Source organism: Gorilla gorilla, chromosome 4 (assembly GCF_029281585.2).
Source record: "Gorilla gorilla gorilla isolate KB3781 chromosome 4, NHGRI_mGorGor1-v2.1_pri, whole genome shotgun sequence".
NCBI lineage: Eukaryota > Metazoa > Chordata > Mammalia > Primates > Hominidae > Gorilla > Gorilla gorilla.
The window spans coordinates 110,797,366-110,822,552 of NC_073228.2; the positions used below are offsets into that span (position 1 = coordinate 110,797,366).

The 25,187-nt window shown below is 35.6% G+C and overlaps 1 long non-coding RNA gene across 4 annotated transcripts in view; it reads right to left on the minus strand.

The window, feature by feature from the left end:
- The window catches only part of LOC109026850 (uncharacterized), a 198,960-nt gene extending 189,636 nt beyond the window's left edge, over window positions 1-9,324 (minus strand). For 2 of the 4 annotated variants that reach the window (XR_010133670.1, XR_010133671.1), the window contains exon 1: window positions 9,231-9,324. This is a non-coding gene — a long non-coding RNA (uncharacterized lncRNA). The remainder of the gene's footprint in view (window positions 1-9,230) is intronic. The other 2 variants (XR_010133672.1, XR_008679830.2) reach the window with 2 other exon arrangements.
- Window positions 9,325-25,187: the final 15,863 nt, after the last annotated feature.

Sequence of the window (25,187 nt, forward strand, 5' to 3'; positions counted from 1 at the left end):
AACAATTGTAACAAATGAAAATAATTATTATAGTAATATATGCTAATACTCCAAAATATGCCACAGGGCAAGAATAAATGCTGCATGCAAAAAAAGAAATATAAAGAGAGAAAATAAATTTAAAATACTTAACTGAAATGCAAGCAGTAACGAGTTAGGATTTCTTTATTTTGCACAACCTCCCTATTGATAATACTGAGAGTTTAAGGGTCCCTGGTATTCTGATGGTAGGAGAGTTCATTGAAACAATATTCCTAGGAAGCCATTTGGGGTGTTTTATCACAAAAACCTTGAAAAAAAGATGCAGTATTACAATTTGACCCAATAGATTCTAATTATAGAATTACAGAATGACTTACCTATTCATTCATTAATGTTTTCATCCTATGTATGTTCATGCCAGACATGTAGTATGAACACATTAACAAGTGAATAAATAAATTTTTAAGGAACTCAATTATTTTATTATTTCAGAGCCAATGTTAGGCTTCATTACAACTTCCCAAGTCTTTACTTAGACAGCCATATAAAACTCATGTTCATAATCTACCACTTCACTGGGAAATCAGATAATGATATATTAATAGCTATCATCCAGTGTATTCTCATGAAATTATCTGGCCACTAAGAACATTAAGAGTGGGAATTTGTCCAAATTTCATGAGGATATGTCTACATCACATCACAAACAAACTGTTGTTCCAGATTGATTTGCAACTTTATCTACTGAAAATAAAGTGGAATCCTTTAGGGTTAAGATCTACTTTTAAAACATTGTTTTTGAGCTACATGTTCTGACATTAGAAAAGTAACTCACCTAAGTGAATTTCTTACGTGGTGTTCTTTTTTCAAAGGGGGTAAGTGACAGCACTTCAAGGGACACAATCCTTCAGTTTATATATACACCACAATTTTGTGTTAAAGTACAATATTCCAGAAGACAGGTGTCATAGGTTTCACACCATAGTAAGAAGTTTAAATACTGGTAGGGATGATAACACCATTTCAAGATTAATCTTTTTTTAATTATAAGTTCAGATTTCTATTAGAAAGCATCTTCTATAATATATCAACTTGTTTAGGGGACATTTTTCTCAATGGGATTGAATAATGTTACTTCTTTGTAAGCCATACCAAGAGGAAGATTCTTTAGAAAACAACTTCAAAATTAGTTCCTCTTAAGTTGAGGTTAAAAGAAACCCCGTTTTACCTTTTTGAGGGATATTACTATAGAAAGAAAAAAGTTAAATTGATGCTAAAAAGCATGAATGAAGACATTTGGTTAATTTGAGCAGATAACGAATTTTTAATATGAAATGTTTTGCCTACCCATTACACAAAGTGTTACCTTATCTAAGTTTCTTTGATTAAATGGCACCAGAGAGTATTCGAATTGGTTTCTGGCCAGTTTCATTATCATTCTTCAGAACATTAGGGAATGTATTAGATATATTCTTTGACCTTTTGAGTAATATATTGAATTCTAGAATGAAACACAGTACACACAGGCATAATTTCTTTCATATTATTAAGCTATATCGCATTTCATTTTTCTTCTTTTATCCTGATGAATCCTTAGAAAAATGAACATGCTGTGTTTCAAAGACATGAAGAAAGCATTTCTCTTGAAGATAGACACTTACAAATCTATCCCCAAATATCAGGCAGAAAGGGGGACCAGTCACTATATATAAGTGGCCAAAGTGATTAAAGGGATGTGTGGAGGATATTTAGATTCCTGCTTCTCCAACTTTAGAGTGCCTAAGAAACACCTGGGATCTTGCTAAAATTCAGAAAGTAATTCACAAGGTCTGGGTGAGGTCTATAATTTTTTAATTTCGAACAAACTCCCATGTGAGAATGGCTATTTTCAGTCACCCAGTTACTAAGTATAAGCACTATTCAGACAGCAGGATACACAGGGCTAAGAATCTCATCTGCGTCTTTGAAAGAAAGAGGTGGCACCTAGGTCAGTATGAAAATTTTCGCAATTCCCTATCAATCCTGGAGAAGCTCTCTATGAATCTTCCCATAGGCTTTTCAACACAATACTGCTCACAAATACTCTCTTCCAGCATAAATGCATGAACACTATCATATCATAATTACTATTAGCTAGTACGTATTCTGCTATTCCTAGGTGCAGGAAATGGTGATAAGAACATAAGCAGAAAAGAAGTACGTGGAAGCCCTTGCCCTTGGGTTCTTAAAAGCCAACTGCCTACATGTGTTCCAGTTGTGGACATGGGTTCTGCCTTTGGAAATTTAAGGTCTAGTTGCAGAAATAAGCAAAAGAGGGCAGCTATTAATATGAGATTGTTCATGCCCAGGACCAACTGAAAGGGAATATGGTACTTGACTATGAAGGAGAAAAATGGTAACTGAGAGAGAATAGTGCTAATAAGGAATCAGAGACACAGGGAAGGTGACTGGGATTGGATATAGATATTAAAGAAATGGTGAGACTTGGTTTAAAGAAAAGAACACGTCCCAAATATGTCTTTATAATATATGAGAGCTATTATATTCTGCACTTTTAGTACAATTTTACCAAGAAATACATCTTCCCACAAGATACTGCTTAAATGTCCTATTCACTCTATAACAAGGCAACTGTAAAAGGAGAGATTAAACTGCCTTCTTATTGAATGGGCACTTTAAAACTATCAGACATTTTCACTATACCAAAAATGTGTCTTTTGGGAGTATATTAGACTTTTCATTATGAGGAGAAGAATGATATGCAAGACAGACACAGAGACGACAGTGACTCAACTTGCGGAAGAAACCCAAAGTCTCCAGGGAGAGGAAGGACTGATCTCAGAGACCTAAGGGAAGGAAACCAGGATGTGGACCAGAATGGAGTGATAGGAATTCTCAGGCAGAAAAGGCACCAAAGATGCAAGAAGCCATATCTATTAAGAGGACATTGGGAATTGAGTTTGGAGACCTGGGCTCCGTAGGCAATGTGATGGCTTATTAGGGTGGCTGACGGTGAAATTCATATAGACCCAGACACCCTGGAACTGGTTTTGTTGAGGGAGAAATGGCTGAACTTAAAATATGCACCAAAAGGAGGTATAGTGCTGGTCCCCGGAGTGAGGCACCACTGTGTCCTGAGCATCAGCCGAGAGAAGCCATTGTTCCCAGAATTCTGTAGGGCCACTCTATATACACTATATGTCTTCAGAAAGCTAGCACTCTAATTGCTCTTGTTCTTATCATACTGATTTTTAAAAGCAAAATTTTACCCACCCTCCCCCAATTAAATATGCTTCTGAAGTTTTTAAACAAATTAGAAGTTCAGGGGAAGGCATTAAAATAAGGATAATTGAATTTTCTGCTACTAGGACATGTATAATTAATTAGAAAAATAAAAAAGATAACAGTATAATTATATCAGTTTATATAAATTATAATTTCTTCATCCACAAATATATGTGGATATAGGCATAGTACTAAGTACAAAGATTAAGAGGAGAACAAGAGAACAAAACATCTTATTTTTGTAAGTTTTACTGTCTAGAGAGCCTCTTCATAAGGCCGGTCCTGGAAAAGCTTCCAATCACATATGGCTATCTGGACTGAGTAGCCACTGAATAAGAGCTAACATGCTCTCCTCCTGTCATTATGTAAAAGACTAGAGCCCTCAAGCACATTACAAACTCTCTCCCTTTAGGTCAACAAAGGCTACTAATCCTGAAAAGGGTGATATTCCGTATAGGAGAACCTAGACACACAGTCCCTGCTAGAGGGAAAAATGAGGCCGGGAGTGTTAAGGTAGTCAGATGGTAGGTAATCTTTTAACTTCATGAAACATATATACAACCCATTTTCAAAGAATCAACCAAAATCAACATATTTATGAAAACAACAGAGGACAAAGAACACATGGAAAGACCAATTTGCCTTAGAGCATGTTTTGTCCACACACAACTTTAGTCACTGAGATAAACTGTGCATATTAAACTCTCTCATAGTTAGAAATATTTTTCTTTCTAAGGCTGCTGCCATCAACTGATATCAAATAATTAGTGAACTAAAAGGCTAGTTTCAAAGACTTGTAAAATGTTGGCCACTAAGGCACTTAATGACTGGCAGATGCTCAAAACTAATACTACACGTCAAGCTACAATTTAACAAGTTTAAAACTAAATGAACACAGATTATCTTCTGCGGGTGGTGTGTCCAAAAACAATCTGAGTCATGCAATTTTTCATTTTCTGTGTCTGGTTTATATTTTTAAAGCATATCAAGTAGCAGCAGATAAGGAGACATTATGTGTTCTCTGGGTAAAAGGTTTGTTACATGCCAAGTTTCCACTCAATCTAAAGGACTTTTATAAAGGTGTGTGCTAACAGCTGGATATTTATTTTACTATATCCAAACTCAAGATTTGTAATTCAGGCTAAATAGCATAAGCCATTCTCTAAAGAATCTAATGTATCATTTGCAGACAGAAGAATAGGGATAGAGGAGTGGAGAAAGATAGAGAAAACTGCAGAGGCATTCCCAGGCTCACAGACTTGCGAGCCTTAATAATGAGACCAACTATGATAAGAATCCATTTCCATTGCCAATAATCCATGGCTATCAAACCAGCTGGAACCAACACTCCTGTTGTTAAATGACACATTCTAATCATCACCTCAGAGAAGAATTACAGAACATATATACAAGCCTAAGTGTCTTCTTGGCCTTCACAATATTCCCTTTACATTGAGATGCAAACTCAGCATCAGCACACAGCCTGCTATTTTCTTACTGACTTTAAAGTTTGCACATTCTGTGTAGGGCACAATACTCATTGCAACAAAATTAAGTAGTAAACAATTTAGCTGATGGATTATGAATTCAGGTTTTGAAGATTTAATCTAACTTACATGAGATCAGGTCTGCCCTTTAAAAACCTATGTTGTTGATGGCCCCAATACTCTGGTGTCCCATTTGCCCCCTTTTACAATTCCAATTCCAATTGTCACCCAGTACCAAAACCTGTATACACTGTCCAAGTCCGTCCAAAATAGCCAAGAGAATAATGTGCATATTGGTTAAGAGCATATACTTTCCAATCAAGCATAACTGAGTTCAAATTTTGGTAAAGCATTGTTGATTGACATGGGGTAAGTCAATTAGCCTATCTATGCCTCAATTTCTTAAACTTACAAAGGGAATAATTATGTCTCAAAAGGTTGATTTGAGAATCAAATTGGACAGTACATGTGAATCATTTAGCATAGTTCTTTACGTGAAGAATGATAATACTTGTTGTTATTACAGCTCATGCTAAGCAGACCAATGCTACTAGCAAGACTTTAATTTCTCTACACTCCCTCTAATTTACATTCCAGCCTAAGTTTTGTGCCATTTCTCCAAAGCCGTGTTCTTTGTGGACATAAAAAGAGAAAAATAAAACTTATCAGAGAATACGGCAACATGTTGTGGTGGATAATTTAGCAGTTGGGGTCAAAAACCTTCAAAATGTACGTAATTTTTTATCTAGTTAATTCAAGGTCTTTAGAGGTTTTTTTGTAAGAGTGCTTTTTTTAAGCATGTTTATAATAGAAAAGATTTAGAAAACAAATGTCCAATAATATGTGCTACGCTGAATAAATATGAAGCACACTCAACAGCATACTTGGTAGCCTATAAAATGGTATAAAGAAGAATATTTAGTGTCATGAAAAGATGTTCAATAAATAAATAAATGGGGCATATACTATGCATGAGGCAAGTTTTGTAAAATAATAATCTGTGTGTAAATAATTTACCACAGGACAGAATTTACCTAGTTGGGGGACTAATTTTTTGAAAACCCTAGATGTTTTTCTCTATTTTGCAGGGTTTTATAAAATAAGCATATATCAAGGTTGTAAGCAAAAATATTGAAATTTTTTAACATTCTAGGCCTCTGGAATGCCCTCGTTAATGTGAACCTGACAGTGGGATTCTCAGACAAGGTACTGAAAAAAATGATATTGGTTTATTTGGCTTCCCAAACTATATTACTCCAAACCAGCCATAGTTCCAAGTCTAGCTCATTAATAATAAAGGTAGATGAATTCTATTATCACATCACATTCTGTATAAAATAGATGTTCTTGGAAAATTTAATAAATGCTTTTCTCTCATGAAAAGACTTTCCAAATGTCTTTAACTTCATACATTTTTTCTAACCACAATCTTAAACTCATTTAAATTTAGACACTCCTGTTATATTATTTTAACTAAGTTCAATGTTAATATAAGCAATATATTTGAGGAATGTGATGAAGCAAGTTGTAAGTCATATATGTGGTCATAATAATGTTCCCTTTGGGGAGAGTTTCATAAAATATCAAACATCGCCTTCTCTTATGGCATCCTGAAACAGATACATTTGTTGACAAAATCTTATTGCATCAGGGACATGACCACAACTTCCAGGTGCTAATTCTTCACAGTGAGTCCTTCTTACATTTGCTCTTCCCTGAACCTCTCTAACTGAGGTGCAGCCTACAGGCAAAGGAAGGATTAAAGTTTTAGAGACTATAACCACTGAAGAAGCTATAGTATCGCATTTGTACACACACACACACACACACACCCATAAATAAGTGTATGGATGTTCAACAAGGTTTGAATTTGTCTACAATGGTGACTTATTTAATGTACCACTTGAAATTAACTTATTTCTAAATAATTTTTAAAATTTTATTTATTTTTGTTTTGGTTTTCTTATTTTCTTACAAGAGCCTTGCTTTGTTAGTGTTCCAAATGTTCACTCAGCTTGCCTACTGCATAAATCTAGCACTAGGCAGCCTGAATAGTAATTGAATAATGAACCTATGGTAATAATTATTTGAGACTAGGTATTTGGGGGATGGTAAGAGAAAAAAAATCTTCCAACATTATTACATGTTGTTTAGGCAGTCATTCATCTTAATGTTCAAATATGAAATGGACTGTGAATGGAGGAATGGTCAACCAGGAAGGAAAAAAAATGGAAATCATGTCCTCCCTTCCTTTTCAATGACAGCATTCACTCAGCCACTGGAAGGACAAGCACTTCTATGCCAATCAGCTGCATCCAAGCGGTACTTAAGTGCTTCACATGCATTTACCACTTTAAGCCTAGAGGCCCCTGAGATCACCTACTTTTGTAATTTTTTAAGAATGCTACTGAGGAGTAACACCATGTTATATGGTGTTACAGCTAAGAATTCATTTTTCAAAGCCCATCTGCCCACACTGGAATCCTGGTCTCACAATTTTTTTTTTTCTTTTTCTTTTTTTTTTTTTTTTTTTTTTTTTTGAGATGGAATCTCATTCTGTCACCCAGGCTGGAGTGCAGTGGCACGATCTTGGCTCACTGCAACCTCTGCCTCCCCCCGCCCCAAGTTCAAGTGATTCTCCTGCCCCAGCCTCCTAAGTAGCTGGGACTACAGGCACGTGCCACCATGCTCAGCTAATTTTTGTTTTTTTAGTAGAGAGCGGGTTTCACCATGTTGGCTAGGCTGGTCTCCAACTCCTGACCTCAAGTGATCCACCTGCCTCAGCCTACCAAAGTGCTGGGATTACAGGCGTGAGCCACCGTACCTGGCCACAATTTATTCTTTAGAGGACCTCTCTGTGCCTCAATTTTCTCAGGTGTAACACAGGACTCACGATAGTACTAATTCATAGGCTAGTGTGAAGATTACAAATTACCTGAGTCAATAGATACAAAGTGTGAAGCATTGCCTGAAACATAGCAAACACAGAGAATAAGTGGACCACTACTGGATATTGCAAATAGAAAAGTGATAGGAATTTAGTTGATTGAGGCAGGCAGGGTCCGGATCATATAGGGTTTTGTAGGGTCTGACATGAAATTTGGATTTTTTTCCCTAGTGTAATATGAATTTATTGCAGATTATGGGGTTAAATCAGATCATAAATGCAAGGTATCTAGTATAATACCTAAAATACTAAAGGTGTGGCTTTAATTATTAAATATATGTTTAACATAATATGTATGTATGTGTGTGTATATCTGTGTCACCACACTGGCCAGCAAATAATTACTGCAGGTCATTGGAAACCTGCTAGGAACCTCTAGACCCGAAAGAAAATCAGTTGGTGGACTCTGAGCCACACCGTACAGCACTGAACGACTGATTGCTTTTTAACAGCAGTAAGACATGGAGTAGTCGTTTATCTGAAGATTCAGAGGTTGGATTCAGGAAACCTGCCTATTTACGTAAGGTTTTTGCCAATCCTAGTACAAGCAAAGGTAAATTCCATAATGTGAACGTCTACTCTCTTAATATGAACAGCTCCACAGGATCAAAGAAAAAGAAGTGTTTTCTCTCTCTCTACTCAATCCTCTAACACAAAGTGCCTTGGGGAACAATGCTACTGCTTTCGGAAAGTGAAATGGCATTCCCATTTAACATAAATGGGTCTTATTAGAAGGCAAAAGAATAGCTATTTACAGTTAGGCCAACTATTGATTAAAAAGAAACTATAAGCCCAGGCAACCTGAGCCTGCTGCACACCAAGTCTCAACACAAGCGATCCGGTCAAAAAGAGCTGCAGGGTTCCCGGGGCCTGCACTACTTTGGACATGAGAGGAGTGGTCTCTGAGCCTGGGACTATGGAGAGAGAATATGCCCACTTGAGCGGTAAACACAGCTCCTGTATGCTCATAAAATCAAGTTTGTGAAAGTCAGAAAGAAAAGGCAGGTCTGCATTGCAGAACTTTAAAAAAATGCACATAAACATTTTAAAATGAAAATTATATGGATTCTCCTTACCATATAAAGTAGAATTTCAGAACGTTTCATCTCTCTCAGAGATTATATAAGAGCTTAGCCTCAGGAACAATGTGACAAACAAAACTTAGCAGTTTGTATTAATATATGAAGCAAGATTATGAATTACCAACAACTAGCAAAGTCTGAGTACAACCGATTTCTGTTAAAAAGTAAACTTTCGTTTTCAGGGAATGGAAGTATTAACGATATTTAAAAGACAAACACAGATATATTATACAGGTGAGAAGATGATTGTAAAGATTATATTAATTGTTATGACATTCATCATTGTATTAGTCCCGATGCTGGGTAATTTATTAGGCTGGTGCAAATGTAATTGCCATTACTTTTAATGGCCAAAACCACAGTTACATTTGCACCCACCTAATATAAAGGAAGGAAGTTTAGTTGACTCACAGTTCTGCATGTCTAGGGAGGCTAGAGGAAACTTACAATCATGGTGGAAGGCAAAGAGGAAGCAAGGTTCTTCACATGGCACAGGAGAGAAAAGCACAAGAAGGGGAAATGCCAGACTCCTATAAAACTGTCAGATCTCGTGAGAACTCACTCACTGTCACGAGAACAGCGTGGGGGAAACTGCCCCCATGATCCAATCACCTCTCTCCCTCTACATGTGAGAATTGCAGGTCCTACCTCAACACGTGGGGACTGAGATGAGATTTGAGTAAGGACAAAGAACCAAGCCATGTCAATCGTATTTTGTTAAGTACGAAAACAAGTTACAGATCGGTATGTATATCATAACCTCATGTTTAGAAAATTCATTTCTTATAGATCTGCATGGGAGAAAGTCTGGAAGGATACACGTTAAATTATTAACTGTTCTCATCTTGTAGAAATGACATATCTGACTTTTTTCATTTTTTCTGTTATATGTAACTTTATTACAATAATACACACACATTTATATGATGCAGTTAAAATCACAAACCTTTACATCAGATTGTAGATAGAAACTAAACTGTCCAAATTTTTTGGAAATTTGAATTCCCAAAGCAAATGAACAGGTTCACAATAGATTGAAATCCTTAATTGCTGCAGCATGAAAATATCCCAATAATTCATTTAAGTGCCATACTGAATATGGATTCCTTCGTTTCATATTCCTGTGGCTTGGGCCTAGCGCTGAAACTAGAGATGACTGTGCTGTCGGGAAGACAGCTGCTGGCTGGCTGGACAGCATGCTCATCTGGCCATCTTGAGGGAAATGCGGTTACTGACAACGCTAGGAAATGCACAGTGTGAGCCCAGGCAAAAGATCTGGATCAAGGCCAGCAAGTTCTTCCCCAGATATCCGATGAATGCTAAATTAATACCTGCTGAATGACTGACTATTTAACCAAGATGTAATTGGAGAAACCTTAGACAGTGCAACAGATGTACCTCTCCTCCAGTATGCCTTAGAGAGCTTTGTGATTTCACAGGCACCTGCCCTTGCATGACGCGATCACATGCTTTGCATCCACATGTACACTCAACTCTGAATGGTTTAAGTCAAAATCTGGTATCAATGGAACAGTGTAATCATGTCCACATCTTTTAGAACCCCACATCAGGGTATTGCTTACATGTGCAATCTGTGTTAATCTAAAACTCACATGCACATTGTTCAAACGAGCTCATTTTTCCACAAAACAGGCTTCTATTGCAGCTCCTAAAGAAGCCTTATTTCACTATTTCCAGAAAAATGTATTAAATGTCTAGCAATATTAAGGAACTTTACTTACATAAATTTCTTGCCTTTTAATATAGAAAATACAAAATTAAAATACTTTAAAAACAAAACAAGTAAAACAGAAATGTATAAAGAGAGTAAAATGTGCCCTAATTCACCCAGGGCTGCCACTACCCGACATAGTGACTTTGTGTGAATTTAGAATATGTAACCTTTTCTCAAGATAAAAACCAAAAACTTAAATTAGTACTTTCTCACACAATCTAAACCATATAACATGTTTAGGTAATGCCTGAGTGTGGTTTGCATAAGAAATGTCCATACCAATCTCTCCGGATCAGTGAAGACGTGTCAGTGTGTGCTCCCGAGTGTGCAAATGAACACATGCGCCAGGCTGGGCTCTCCTCCACTACTCCAGCACTCAACCGAAAATCCCGGAACCACCGAGACTGCCCGCACATTTTAACACATACAAGTTAAAATACTTGTACGATGTGACTGATGGCAGAGAAAGCAGGAGTATGTGCGTGGCTGAAGTCATTTTTAATTTGGAAATTAATGACAGAACCCATCAGAGACTCTGTTTTGTATATATAAAACTCCATTGGATCTACATCAAGGAAAAATAGATTTTTTAACACAATCTCTTTGAAAGTCTAAATGCCACAATGCAGTTTCAAGTGGCAGATGTTTACACGGCTTATACTTTCCCCTACCTATACTTGAAACACACTTGCAAGCTCAAGGGAAACTTTTCCATTCTATATTCAAATGTCAATAGGGGGATTTCGAAATACATGTCTGTATCAAATTTGGTGTGAAAATGTGTTTTGTGGAACTTGTGAAAACTCCCATTTGAGGCGTCTTTCTAAATAGGACCATGCGGAGCACATTCTATACCCGCCAGGTTCTTAGACTTGATGTCTGTAAGTGACAGCATATGGATTTCAGATCAAATTAAATAAAATGCTTAGGGTCTTCTTCCCATGCATTCTAAGATTCTATTTTCAATAGGAATATCAGAGCTTAATATTGCATTTCTATATGAATAAAATGAACCCTGAATAAAACAGATAATAAATGTTTTGTTTTATCATTCTTTCTACTAAACCATCAGAAACTAGTTTCAGATATGTTTTATAAATGTGAAGAATTACTGAAATGAATTCTTCAAAATCCACCTCTACATGTAGTAAGGATGCAATCCAAGGATTTCTCTCTCTTTTTTTTGGTTTCTACTTTGTTATTATCTGGAAACAACCTAATTATCATCAACAGAAACATTTGGACTAAAACTCTTTGTAGTTGTGTAATAAAGAAAATCTTCACATAATGTGAAATATATATATATATATTTCACATATATATATGCTAGAGATACATATATATGCTGGATTCTTTTCTACTCACTTGTTTAGGAAAAGATTGATCTCAGATCGGGTTTTGAAAGAGCTCCTTTTTCTCACACTGCCCCCTCACTAACTCCCCACAGCCATTCTTTCCCTGATTCTAATTCCCTCCCTCTCCTGTTCCATTGGCCCTTCTGCTCACCTCCTCTTTCTCAGACACTTCGCCCCCTCATTTCATGAGGACTCTGACTTATGCAAGCTATTTTGATAAACTAATTCAGATTGAGACAATTCTGATGAAAATATCAAAATGTGTTACTGCTCCAGCAACATTTAATTACGTTTATCAGTGGCTAAAACTGGTTATAAGCAAAAAAAAAAAAAAAAAAAAAAAAAGAGTAATGTGAGGAATGTGGAGTCTTTAAGGAAGAGAGAGAGATGAAGGGCAAAAGGCTCTTCAATGCAACACATACGTATTTCACACCATCTTCATGGACACATCCGTATTTCTGTCTCAGGAAAGGCACTACTACTTAAAAAAATCACAGTAGTTGATTTTCAGATTGAAAACAAGATTGGAGGACTTCCACACATTAGAGATTGGACCTGCAGACACAGGCAGTGAACCAAGACCGATTTTTATAGGTGGCATTCAGCATAAATGAACCCACTCATCACAAGGACCCAGCCAGACACACCATTTAGGCTAATAATTGAAATAGATTGGATTCTTCTTCTGATTTGAATCCTAAATTCATAGAAATTTGGCAACTCCAGTCAGAGTGCTGGAGAAGCAATTTACTAAATGACACCCCAGTGGCCTGGAAGCAGGAATGTTTCTCCCAAAGCTCTGAATTTCCATCTAGTTATTTCTTTACTTGGTAATTCTCATTAAATAGACATGATGGAAATACCAGTCACTCTTAGAATCCTAATCTCAATATTTCCTGTTTTACTTCAATTATTATCTAAAACTGACTACCAAATGTTAGAGCTCAGTAATACAGGTAAGTTGAAATTGAAAAATTCAAATGCCAAACTCTCTATATTTGAATTCTTAGAAAAAGACATATTCTGTACTTACCTATTTATCTGAAACCAAAAAATGAAATGCAACCACCACATTGTACAGTCCATGCATGGAAAAGAAGTCGAGGGAGCAAAATCCAGCTCTCAAATAATTAAAAAGGAAATCCAATATTTAATTCAGACTTCAAAGGAACATTAAAGGTAATTCAATTTTTACTTACAAAAACACCTAATCAAATCCCTTTTCCCCAAACCCATTTCTTCTGTAAACTGCAGCCACCTCAGACCCCATCACCCTGCAAGCCTCCAAGATTTTAACCACTTTTTATTCTGCTCTCTCACCATTTCTGTCTCTTCCTTCTCTCCACTATGTCAGCTTCCTCTGCCCAGCTTAGTGTCCCCAATCTCCATGCCACATATCTACTCTATTTTCATGCTAGTCTTTCCCCTGGTTGTGTATACCAAAAAATATTCAGAAACAAGGTTGTCAGGGGGTGGCTTAAAAAAATAAATAAATAAATCATATTCCTGTTCTCCATTCTTAAAATATACAAACTCAGGACAAAGAGACTGTATCTCAGAGCAGAAATTCAAATCATGCTCTGTCTTCAACCTAGCTCATTATATATTAGTCTTTTGGTCCTAGATAAGTCACCATAGTCATATTCCTATTAACATTTACGTAACACTTTTAACTGTTCTAAGTACTTTTGCATCTATCATTTAGTAATCTTGTGAGGAGGAAAGGCAGACATTGTCACCTGGGGGGAGACCAGGCAATACTCAGACAGAGAGGTTCTATGACATTGAGGCAGACACAGATACTACCATGGAGCTGATATTTTTGCCCAATGGAGTTGTACTTTTCAGCTTAACCCTTGTGTGGAAGTTCCTTTGATTACTTTTCCTGCTGTTCTAATTATGTCCAATTCACCACCAAACAAAGGTCAGATAAGGATGCGGTGAAGAGGCACCAAAGCCAATCCTGATTTTCAAATAATGGCCCTTACTAGAAAGAAACAAAGATGACCTGGAAATGTCATTAATAAACAATCATATACCAAGAGTAAACTTTAAGTAGATACATGAAAACATTTTGAGAAAGTTTTGTTTAGTAGCCATCCCCCAACTCTTACCCTGAGGGGATAACTTCCAAGACCCCGAGTAGATGTCTGAAGCCACAGACAGTACCACAGTTTATGTATACCGTGACTTTTCCTATACATACATACCTATAATAAAGTTTAATTTATAAATTAGGCACAGTAAGAGATTAATAACAATAATAAAAAAGCACAATTATAACAATATATTATAATAAAAGTTATGTGAATATGGTCCCTCTCTGTTTCTCTCAAAATATCTTATTGTAGTATATTCATAGTATACTCACCTACTTTAGGACCATCGGTGACCTCGGATAACTGGAACTGCGGGAAGTGAAACCTTGGAGAAGGGGATACTACTGTCACTAACATAGCAGGGCCAAATTGTGACATACCGAGGATGCCCATGAGTACCAGAACAACCCAAAAAGAAAAATTAGGGCTGGACTACAGGAGAGACAGTATTTGACTCAACCGCTCCTGGCTAAATTTCCTACCAATACCTAATGAGGAAAACATAGACAATCATATAAGGGCTTGACAGTGTATTTATTTAATAAATAAGTAACTATACAGGTAACTAGCATTATTCCACTGTTTTTATTCTGCAGTGTGAGTTCGTCTATTCTCTTATCATCGTAAAGCCCTGAGCTAATAAATCCTTTATGTGTATAGATATCTAGACCAGATGGGCTCCTTCTTATTTACCATTCTTACATTTATAGTCACAACCCAAAAAAGCATCATTTTTAAAGAGTATTCCTTTCATGGTTTTTATTCCTATTTGAGTTTGCTGCATGTCACAGAGTAATGACTAGAAAATAAATTCATTCAACAAACAGTTAATGAAAACCCATTACGTGCCAGGCCTTATGCTATGTCCTGGGGATATGAGCATGAGCCCTTGGGGAGCTCAGTGGTTTTAAAGACAGACATGTACACAGGTAACTTATAGTTCAAAGTTCTAAATGCCATTACTGAGCTACAAAGGCAATGTCACAGAGTGGAGAGAGTGAGGGGGACAAGGAGAGGTGGAAAGTTATCATAGAATTCCAAAAACAGAGACACTATCCCCTTGTTTTATCTTAGCCATATCACTTAACACCAGCTTAAATTATTTTGTTCATTTTAAAGGATAATATGTCATCTGTCTCTCCCAAATCACGGGGAGAGACAAATCCCCAATCCCTGGATTTTAAGCTCCATGAAATAGCACTCTCACCCATCACATGGTGTCCTCGGCATCTAGAACAGTATCTGACACATAGTAGGAGCTTCTTATTGGTTGACCTGCATCCTCTAAAATATACACACACACATGCATGTGTGTGTGTGTGTGTGTGTGTGTATGTGTGTGAGAGAGAGACAATCCTAATACCCAAGATCTCAGAATATGACCTTACTGAGAGAAAGGCATTTAATAAAAGTAATAAAATTAAACTGAGATCATTAGGGAGGGCCCTAATCCAACAGCAATAGTGTCCTTATAAAAAGGGGACATTTGGACAAAGAGATAGACATCCATTCGAGGGAAGATGAAGAAATACAGGGAGAAGATGGCTATCACAGGCCTCAGAAGGAACCAACTCTCCCAAAGCCCTGATTTCAAACTTCTAGCCTCCAGAACTGTGAGACAATACATTTCGGTTGTTCAAGACACCTAGTTTGTGGTACCTCGTTATGGCTTCTCTAGCAAACTAATACAGGGTTTAAGGTTTGTAAAATGAAAAAAGGAAGCAGATAAACTAAATTAGAGGAGATATAGAGTAAATAGCAGACATAAAAAAAGATATAAAAAATAGCAGATATAAAATGGGATAAATTGGGTCGAGGAGTTAGAATGAGAAGTCAAGTATAATTTAATACTAATTCCTATAGGAAAGATTAAGAATACAGAAGAGAAACAAGTTTTGGTTGTCTATGTGCATGTTTGGGTATGTTTGTAGGAGGTAAGGAGATTTGGTGCCCAGAGTTTAGCTATAGATAAGCACCTGCACAATTTCCATATGAATATATGCAGAAAGCAGTGGGGAATATGGGTCTGGTGCCAGGAGGATGAGAAATGCTGATTTGGGAGTCCTCCAGAATTCTAAATTGTGTTTGATAAGTGCAAATTAGAGTTGCTAAGGAGAGCATACATGTTGTCAATAGAAGTGGATCAAAGGTGAGTCTTTTGGGGGAAAAATCGTATTATTCATGGATGAGGATAAGAAATAAGGAGCAAAGAACAGAAGGAAGAACGTGATAAATGGGAGAAAATCCTGTAAGACTCAAATAAAGAGAAGTTTTCAAGAAGTTAGGGATCATCAATTGTATCAAATCCTAAAGCTGGTTCATGAAGGGTTAAGAGTGAAAATGTCCCTTTAGATTGGATTATGTACCTGGATTATGCACAGAGTGCTTAAGTCAGAAGCCAGTCAGTGGTGTGGGTGGAGGGGCGCTTGAGAAGTGAAGGAATGTGAGGAAACAGGAAGCATATCTCTAAAAAAGAGTTCTGAAAATTCTAAATTCTGACTAATAAAGCCCAGGGCCAGTTCAACAAGGAATCTGAGAAGATATAAGCAATTCCTAGCTTGTATTGTGTCCAGTTGTTTGCTGTACAGTGTCCAATCCGGGACATTCTGCCAAAGTTTATGAACAATTCCAAAATGCTCAAAACATATTTGTCAAAGAAAATACTTCATCAATTTAAATTCAATGTGTGAAAATGGTTATGGTAACATCATTAGAAATGTGATCATTATTAGTATATGCCTTTTACTAATTTTTCATGAGAAGTTTCATTTTTTAACATGGAGAATCCAAAGACTTTCAAAATATGAAGACTTTGAGTAGGACACTGGAGAGATAAAGTTTAAAAGATCCATTATCGTAAAAGTGTTTACAATATTTTTGACTGGTTTCAGAATAAATTATTTATTACTAATAGAGTTCCCCATTATTATTTTTGATAGTATGCTCCATGAAGTCAGAAACCTCATCTGGTTAGCACACCATTATATTCACATAACGCAGAATCTGGCTCAAAATGAATGCAAAATAAATACATGGCGAATATTTATAGTGCTCACCTCGGTTACACTGTTCATTCACATGTATATTCTCACTGGGCCTAAATATATCTATATTCTTTTGTTTTAGAAAGAGTGAGACAAATAATTGATATGTAGTATATTAAAATTTATGTGTGTCCAGGCTTATCTACTAAAACATCAGAAAGCATAAATGAGTATTTGTAGAAATTTTATTGACATCAGATTCCAGATAAAGTTTACCAAAGCAGAACAATGTGAATCTAATTCAATTTTTAAACTTCAAGTTTCAATAAACAACATTAAATGTTACTGCAACAACATCATTCTCAGCACAGTATGACTTCTTATAGCATTGCAGAGAAAGATAACCAAATTTGAGGTCAAGATAGGTTTGTTTTTATTTTAAGTTTCATATAAAATTATTTCACTCAATACACTTAAGGTGAAGATGTTCATTTCAACTACCAGCTTTTTACTTTGGCTCCAAACTTAGTAGAAGACCTTTAACTTCCAACACATTTGATCATTGTATATCGTTTCTACAAAGATTAATTGTACAAAAAGATAATCTTTCAAATACGAATATGAAACAAAATAATAAAGATATATTTAAATTTGATAAAGGGCCAGGCACAGTGGCTTACACCTGTAATCCCAGCACTTTGGGAGGCAAAGGCAGGAAGCTCTCTTGAGGTCAGGCATTTGAGACCAGCCCCGCAACATGGCAAGCCTGGCAACACACATAATTTAAAAGTTAGCTAAGTGTGGTAGCATGCACCTGTAGTCCTAGCTACTTGAGAGGCTGAGGTGGGAGGATTGCCTGGGCCCAGGAGTTCAAGGGTGCGATGAGTCATGACTGAGCCACTGCACTCCAGCCTGGACAACAGAGTGAGACTCTGTCTCTAAACAACAAACTAAACAAAATGATTAAAATGTTTGTATTAGTCTGCTCTCACATTGCTATAAAGAAAAACCTGAGACTGGGTAATTTATAAAGAAAAGAGTTTTAATTGGCTCACAGTTCTGCAGATTGTACAGGAAGCATAGTGGCTTCTGCAGAGGACTCGGGAAACTTTGAATCATGGCAGAAAGAGAAAGGGAAGCAGACACAACTTACACAGCCAAAGCAGGAGGAAGGGAGTAGAGGCGCCACACACTTCAAACAACCAGACCTCACGACAACTCACTCACTAGCATGAGAACATCACTCAGGGGAAATTTGCCCCTATGATCCAATCACCTCCCACCCAAACTGCACCTCCAACATTGGGGATTACAATTCAACATGAGATTTGTGAGGGAACACAGATCCAAACCATATCAATCTTCAAATTTAATTCTGTATAACTCTGAGGTGTCTTCAAAAGTATAGGTTGGGAAAGTAGTTCATTTTCACTTATACTTAAGAGCAAGGATAAAAACTTTGGGTGGAAGAAAAAAACATCATTATAGACATTCTCACTACTTTATTCTCTCAAAGTGTATTGGCAGAAATGTACCAGGAGAGCGAGAACAGTTAATAAAAAAGGATATGTTGCAATGCAATGTTCCAAATAGGTCCTGGAATTGTTGCTTGATTTTTAATGCTTTCTTTTAAAATAAACTAATATGATTACCCCCCATTGAAAATAAAATGCAAAACTCTTATTCAGTAAGGAAAAGATGGAGAAATATATTACAAATTAGGCAAATTTCTTTAACCCTTTATTAAACTTTGTTTAAATTGAGAGGCATGAATAATTCCTTTTTATTCACACTTTCATAGTGACTCACATTCTATCTTTTCTGTGCCATAAACTAGTATTATAGCATTTTCATGAATGGATGCATTAATAATAATATGGCCATTTATATTCAGACTTTAGCAAACCTCACCTTGAGGGACCTTTTTTCTCATTGACTTCATTCATTATTAGTCTAACTAACAGGATCCCAGTTTCTCAGTATCAGTGTCCTATTTAGTTCTAATTTGTAATATCATAACCTTTGCTTAACCTCTCATTCAGGGAAGTCTTACAGTTCCTCTTCTACACTGAAACATTGCATAAATATTTAAATGTTAATTCAGAGAGTGTAAGAATGATGTCAAAATGTCCCTTAGAGCCAAAATTTCGTTGAATTTGGAGTAGTAGCATTATGATATGATCTAAAAATTCAAAAGGTGTCAATTTTTCCCCTCTGGCTGAAGTAGTGTTTATTCATGAAAGATTTTTAAAATACCTCGAAGGTCTGAGGGTGTTCTCCCTATAGTCCTTTTATTTTAAAGACAAATGAGAACTTGTCAAACAGTTCAGAAAATTGTGCAAATAATTATGGAGATGCCAGGCAAGAAAGCTGCATTTCCTTACTTCTCAAAATGTGGCTTTGATAAGTCAAAAAACTTTTCAACCTGCTTATCTTGTACATTACGCCCACAAAATCCCTGAACTAATCATAGCTTATGAAACCATGATGTCAAAATAAAAAAATTATAAAGGTATATAAACTTGATATTAGATTAATTTCAGCAGTCATTCAAAGTAGTAATTTAAATAATGAATTTGAGATAAATGCTTCCAGTATTAGGTAGAGATCTTATTTTAAAAGTAATATGAGAATTCTTACATACCAAGAGATCAAATTTAAAAGAACTATATATGAGAGTTTTCAATTTGGCAAGATTGCATACTCAAAAATAAATCGACATTCCACATGAAAATTTATTCCAATAAAAATATTGTTGAACTCACCGATTTTCGTCTTTTGCACTAACATTGCATAGAGTAAGACCTTTTTGGTTCAAAACAACAGAGGTAATGATTGCTCCTTCTTCAATTTTAAAGAGTCATTTATCTTCATGTCTTCTTCAGGATCCTAGATTCTTAATGACCAAATTATGATTAGCAGGTTTGACAACTTGTGGTTTCTGTACTGCATATTCACGCTGTAATCCATGTTGTTTAGTGGTCACTGAAGTCCACTGTGTCACTGAAAGAATCAAATGACAGAGTTCAGATGAGGTAAGAAAGTGGTATGACATGATCCAGTATTGTTGCAGAAGGTCAAGAAGGTACACTGAGGATTTCTTACAGGCACAAATGGAACTTGGAGGTTTAAAGGGAAGTTAGCCCAGGGTGGCTGACTAACACTCTCTCAATCAGAGAGCTTTGAGAAAACTGAAATTAAACAACATCGTTAACAAGACACAGTCAACCAAAGTAACTAGTTGTATTTATGGAGCAGGAATATATGTGAGAAACTCAAATGTTATGTCATGAATGCAGTATTGCCTATGCACTTGGTACTAGACCTATTTCACAGATGAAGGAATTGAGACTCAGAAATGCTCAAGAACACATAGCTATTAATTGACAGAGCCAAATCAATCCCAGTCCTCCTGACAGTAAGTTCACTGCTCCTCCCACCAGACCACTTATCCTCATCCATGGATTCGAAAACTTCTCCAAAATATATGGGAAGCCACCACGGCATTACTAATGTTTATTTTGCCAAGCACATTAAAACGAAAACAAAAAAAGGCTGCTTCCAATCATCATCAGTTCACAAAAGAAAGGACATTTTACTCTTTAAATTAAATAAATTTATTGTTGTGAAAAGTTGAGTATTTCCCTTTTTTTTGGTCATTTCATCACACGTTGGTGAAACGTCTGCCTCGGAATGGAGTGGTTCATAGATCACTATTTAGGATCCTGTTCTCTGCCACAGCTACTTTCCAGTATCAGCCCAGAATCAGTGCTGGAATTTTATTATAGCTGAATCATCTGCAGACAAATTTTGGAACACTCTCTAGAATATGTATCATATTTCTTTGATTCTAAGTCACATTTTAATTTTTTTAAATTGGGATATGACTAAAAATTTCAATAGACATTTAATATAATTATTTATTTTTCTCCACAAATGCTGTATTTAATTCAGCAATGCATCTTTATAATCACTGATACCATAGTCTACAAAAATGCTATGTGTTTTGAATGAACTGATAGACGTTCAGACAAAAAAATATAAAATATATTTAACAATTTCCAATTCTCAATATCCAGTGACAGGAAAAGAGCACTCACTCAATAACTGTCTGTTACTTAGAAGTGAAATAAAGAGACAGGTTTCTATGCCTCTCCAGATACCTTTGCAGGATTCTAATTTAGTAACCAACATCCTCTAAGAAACTGAAGGTTAACAAAAAGCAGTCAGAACATGAGGTTTAATTTATTTATTTTTGCCTATAAATAACTCTCTTATCTAGGGTATCGGGAAATGATGTGTTCTGGTTAATAAAATATTCTGGTTATTATATTATTACCCTACTTAATTCCATGCATATATCACTGATTATGAAAAATTAAACCACAATAATATATACTTGGCACAAAATTAGACTGAAGTAAAGTATTATCTTTTCCTTGATGACTTAAGATGTACTTCAAAGCCTCAAGTTTATCATTATGGAAAATCAAGTGCTGTAGTGTATAGATGAACCAGGTAATAGAACTCTTTTGCTTAACAAGACATTAAGTAAACTATATTTTTCACAGTTCATGCTGTTTAATAGATTAATCCAAAATAACATTGCAATTATGAAGAGTATATTATCTCAAAAATGGACTTTTTTCCAATTTTGTTTTCTTCTCTATATGTCTTGCAGAGATATAGTGATATATAATTTATCCTATATTTTTAACTGACTATTGCACCACAAATGTTTTCCAGATTTAGTGGCAAAGTGTTAATATTTACAGCTTTCAGTAACTGAATAATATTCCCTCAGGTTGATTCACCATTATTCATTCAAACTTTTCTCCATTTTTGGCCATTTTTGTTCTGCTGACATGAACATCTTACCTTTCAATACATTTCTTCAAAGCACTTACTGCTATATGAAATTATTTGGTTAATGAATTACTTTTGTCTTTATTGTTAGAATAGAGTTTCCATAAGGGCAAGAACTGTGTGTATCTTGTTTATTGCTGAATCCCCAGAATGTAGTACAATACCAAATATATTGTATGAGACCCAAGAACACATATTGGAACGTGAATGAGTGGATGAATCATTGTGCATATTTTTATTTGTTTAGGAATATTTCTCAGAAATGGGAACTTGGGCCTTGGTGTTTTTTGCTTTTAGTTCCATGAGTACACTCAAGTTACAAGTCTAGACAGGAAAGTGGAAATCCGGAGTAGTTCTTTTAAGGAGCTTTGTAAAACTCAAAATTGGTAAAGAAAAGTGATATGAGAAAGACAGAATGACAGTGAGGAGGAACAAGCAAGATTCTGATCTCAGAAGAAAGCTTAAGAGCCTGAGGGAAGCAACAGTGAACAAAATGTAGGGGAGTCAAGGGGATCAGAGAATAAGAATAATCAATGAAAATGGGGTCCTTGGGGAATCATTACTGCATAAAATTGAAAAGTCCTGGGGAGACAAAAGGGAGTCAAAATAGAGAACAGAAAATTATCAGTAAATTACCCAATGAATCCCCGAACCAAGCTGACTATTTGACTTGCCTAAAAACAATTTTTTCTCCTTTTTAATAAAAATTACAAGCTTCAGCCCTGGAAATTCTAATTCAGAATGCCTGGATATTGACCTATGAATTTGTATTTTGAAAATATCTCCTGGACATTAAATTAAATGATATCATTAGATATAGAATACAAAAGAAATGTAATAAGAAAAATTATGCTATTAATTTTAGGCTAATAATGCTAATATTTGTCACTCAGATTGTACCTGGATTGTGAGGATTTTTATAGGTATTGGGGAATTCTAAAAATAATTATATCTACTCCTATATCTAATTGTCAATTATTCAAGCTGTATTATATACATATCAAGTGTTAGTAATTAAATAATGGCACACTGTCATAAAACAATTTCGATTAGTCTCTTCTTCAGCATGTGATTTTCTGAGCTCTAAGTTGAAACAATCAAGTATATTTCATTCAACTGACAGAAGAGCTATGATGGCTTTTATAGCCCATTATTGAATTTTTATAGACTACTTGCTTTAAACATGAAACTTCTATTAGAGTCAATGGAATCATACCAAGGATGCCTTCGAAAAATCTGAAAACATTAATACAAAGTGCCTTCTTGTCAATCTGCCCCAGTATCTGGTTGTTTTTATGTAATTGTGTCTTCAAATTCAAATCATCTAAGTTACCGACCATAAAATATGACTTTTTGCCCAGTTCAAATTTGTTCTTAGTCACAGACTGCTTTTCATTTATCTTCTCTAAAGTATCTAACTGATGGGAATGAGATGGTCTAACACTGAAATATCCTTGAAAAAGCTGCTCTCACAAGATCTGCAGGTCTATTTTATAGATCAAAACATTTGGCTTTGTCCTGAATAAACCACCAAACTTTTAGAACCTATAAGGTGATATCAATTTTTGAAAATGGGAATCAAGCTTACCTAAGAATAGTTTTGAAATGATGCTAGAGTATATGTTGGGAATTAATACTGAAGGTTTAGCAACATTTCAGGAAATATAAACTCCATGCTTGAACTATTCATAGCCATTATCAATCTCAAATGATTTTTAGATGTCTCTTTCATAAAGACTTTTCAGTAATTTATTTGGATGAGTAAAAACCATATTTAGTTCCACAGAAAAAAAGCAATGTAAGAATTTATAGAGACCTTTCTCTTAAAATCAGACAAGTTTTCTTCTATTCATTTCCTCTTGGCAGAGTGACCATAAACAGGGGACATTATGTCTGAGTCTCAGTTACCTCATATGTAAATGGGTGTAATTTCATCTGTCCCTACCTAGTCTGTGTCCATGTGAGACTAAATGAGCAGACATGTGAGCATGACAAAAATGTAAAAAGCTATACAAATTTAAGAAATTTTATTGTTATGTTCTAGTAAGGCAGCATAAATGTTAAATGTTTTGTTGGATTTTTCAATACACTTTCACAGTAAGTTTGATAGTGGAGAGTTTCTATAAGAGACTGAAATGCATCAAGACTGGTAATGAAAGTAATTCCATTAAACATGTGTAGTTCATTAAGTTATTCCACATGGCACTCAAATCATTAGTATCTCAGATGTAGCAAGGAAGATTGTGAACTAGTGGTGACAGGTATAAATCTACTACAGAGACAGGGTTACTTTACATGAAGTAAGTATTATTCTAACTCTTGCTATGACTACAAAACACTTCTATTTATTTCCTTTTTAAAAAAAGCCAAGAGTTCCCATTTAGTTTTGAAATGTTAAAGAGTTTCCTCACAACCTTAGTTGGATCTTTTTTTCTTTTTTTTTACAAAACACATGGTGCAAATTGACTGTTAAACATCCACGTCTAGCTCATTTAGCACAGAGCACTGAATCACTGTCTTGGCAATAATGAATTTGCTTTCCAGATTAAATCAAACTAATTATATTCTGGTTACTTGACTGTGAAGTCATATGACACCACTCTTAATTTGTTTACGCCATATTACTCATTGGTTAAGAGAGGATCTATTCATACGTTGTTCAGTGGAGAAGGTCGTTGCCATTATACAGACATTAACATACTCATGATTCAAAGATGTTGCTCCTGATGGGTTTATTCCCTCCTGTGAGCAAGGTTTGACTTGAGATGTTTCTGCCAGTGATAACTCAACCACATAATTCAAAAATTATAATGTGCAAGCTTGTAGCCATTTGTATGCTATAAGCTTAAGTTAAACTTTGTCAATACTGTTTTCAATTCATCTAGAATAGAAGAGAAAGAGAGACAAAGTGAATTTATCATAGCTAATATATGACATGAACATCTGCTCATAATAAGCTAGTCAAAATTAGTTTAAGTCTATCAGGCACAAGGAGAATTTAAATGGTCCAAGACAAGGTATCTAGGCTAATGAAGAGACTGCTGTAAGAATATCGCTGAGATTCTTTAAATTTTTTTATTATCTGCCAGCCATACCCTTCTTTAAATCCCAGGTTGAGACTGTCACATTGACATCTCACATTCCTCTCTCCACGCCTTAGGCTGGCTACTAGACACAGAGACAAGAATTGTGATGTGATTTTTTTTTCAATATTCTTCTCACATTCACTTTCCATCTCATTTTTACTTTTTTTTTTCTTCTTTTTAATTTAATCCTGTAATCTCCTTGAACTTTACTACAGGATATTTTCCACTGATCCATCATTTTTAACAAAAGCCTCCCTATCAGAAAGTGACAGATTCTCA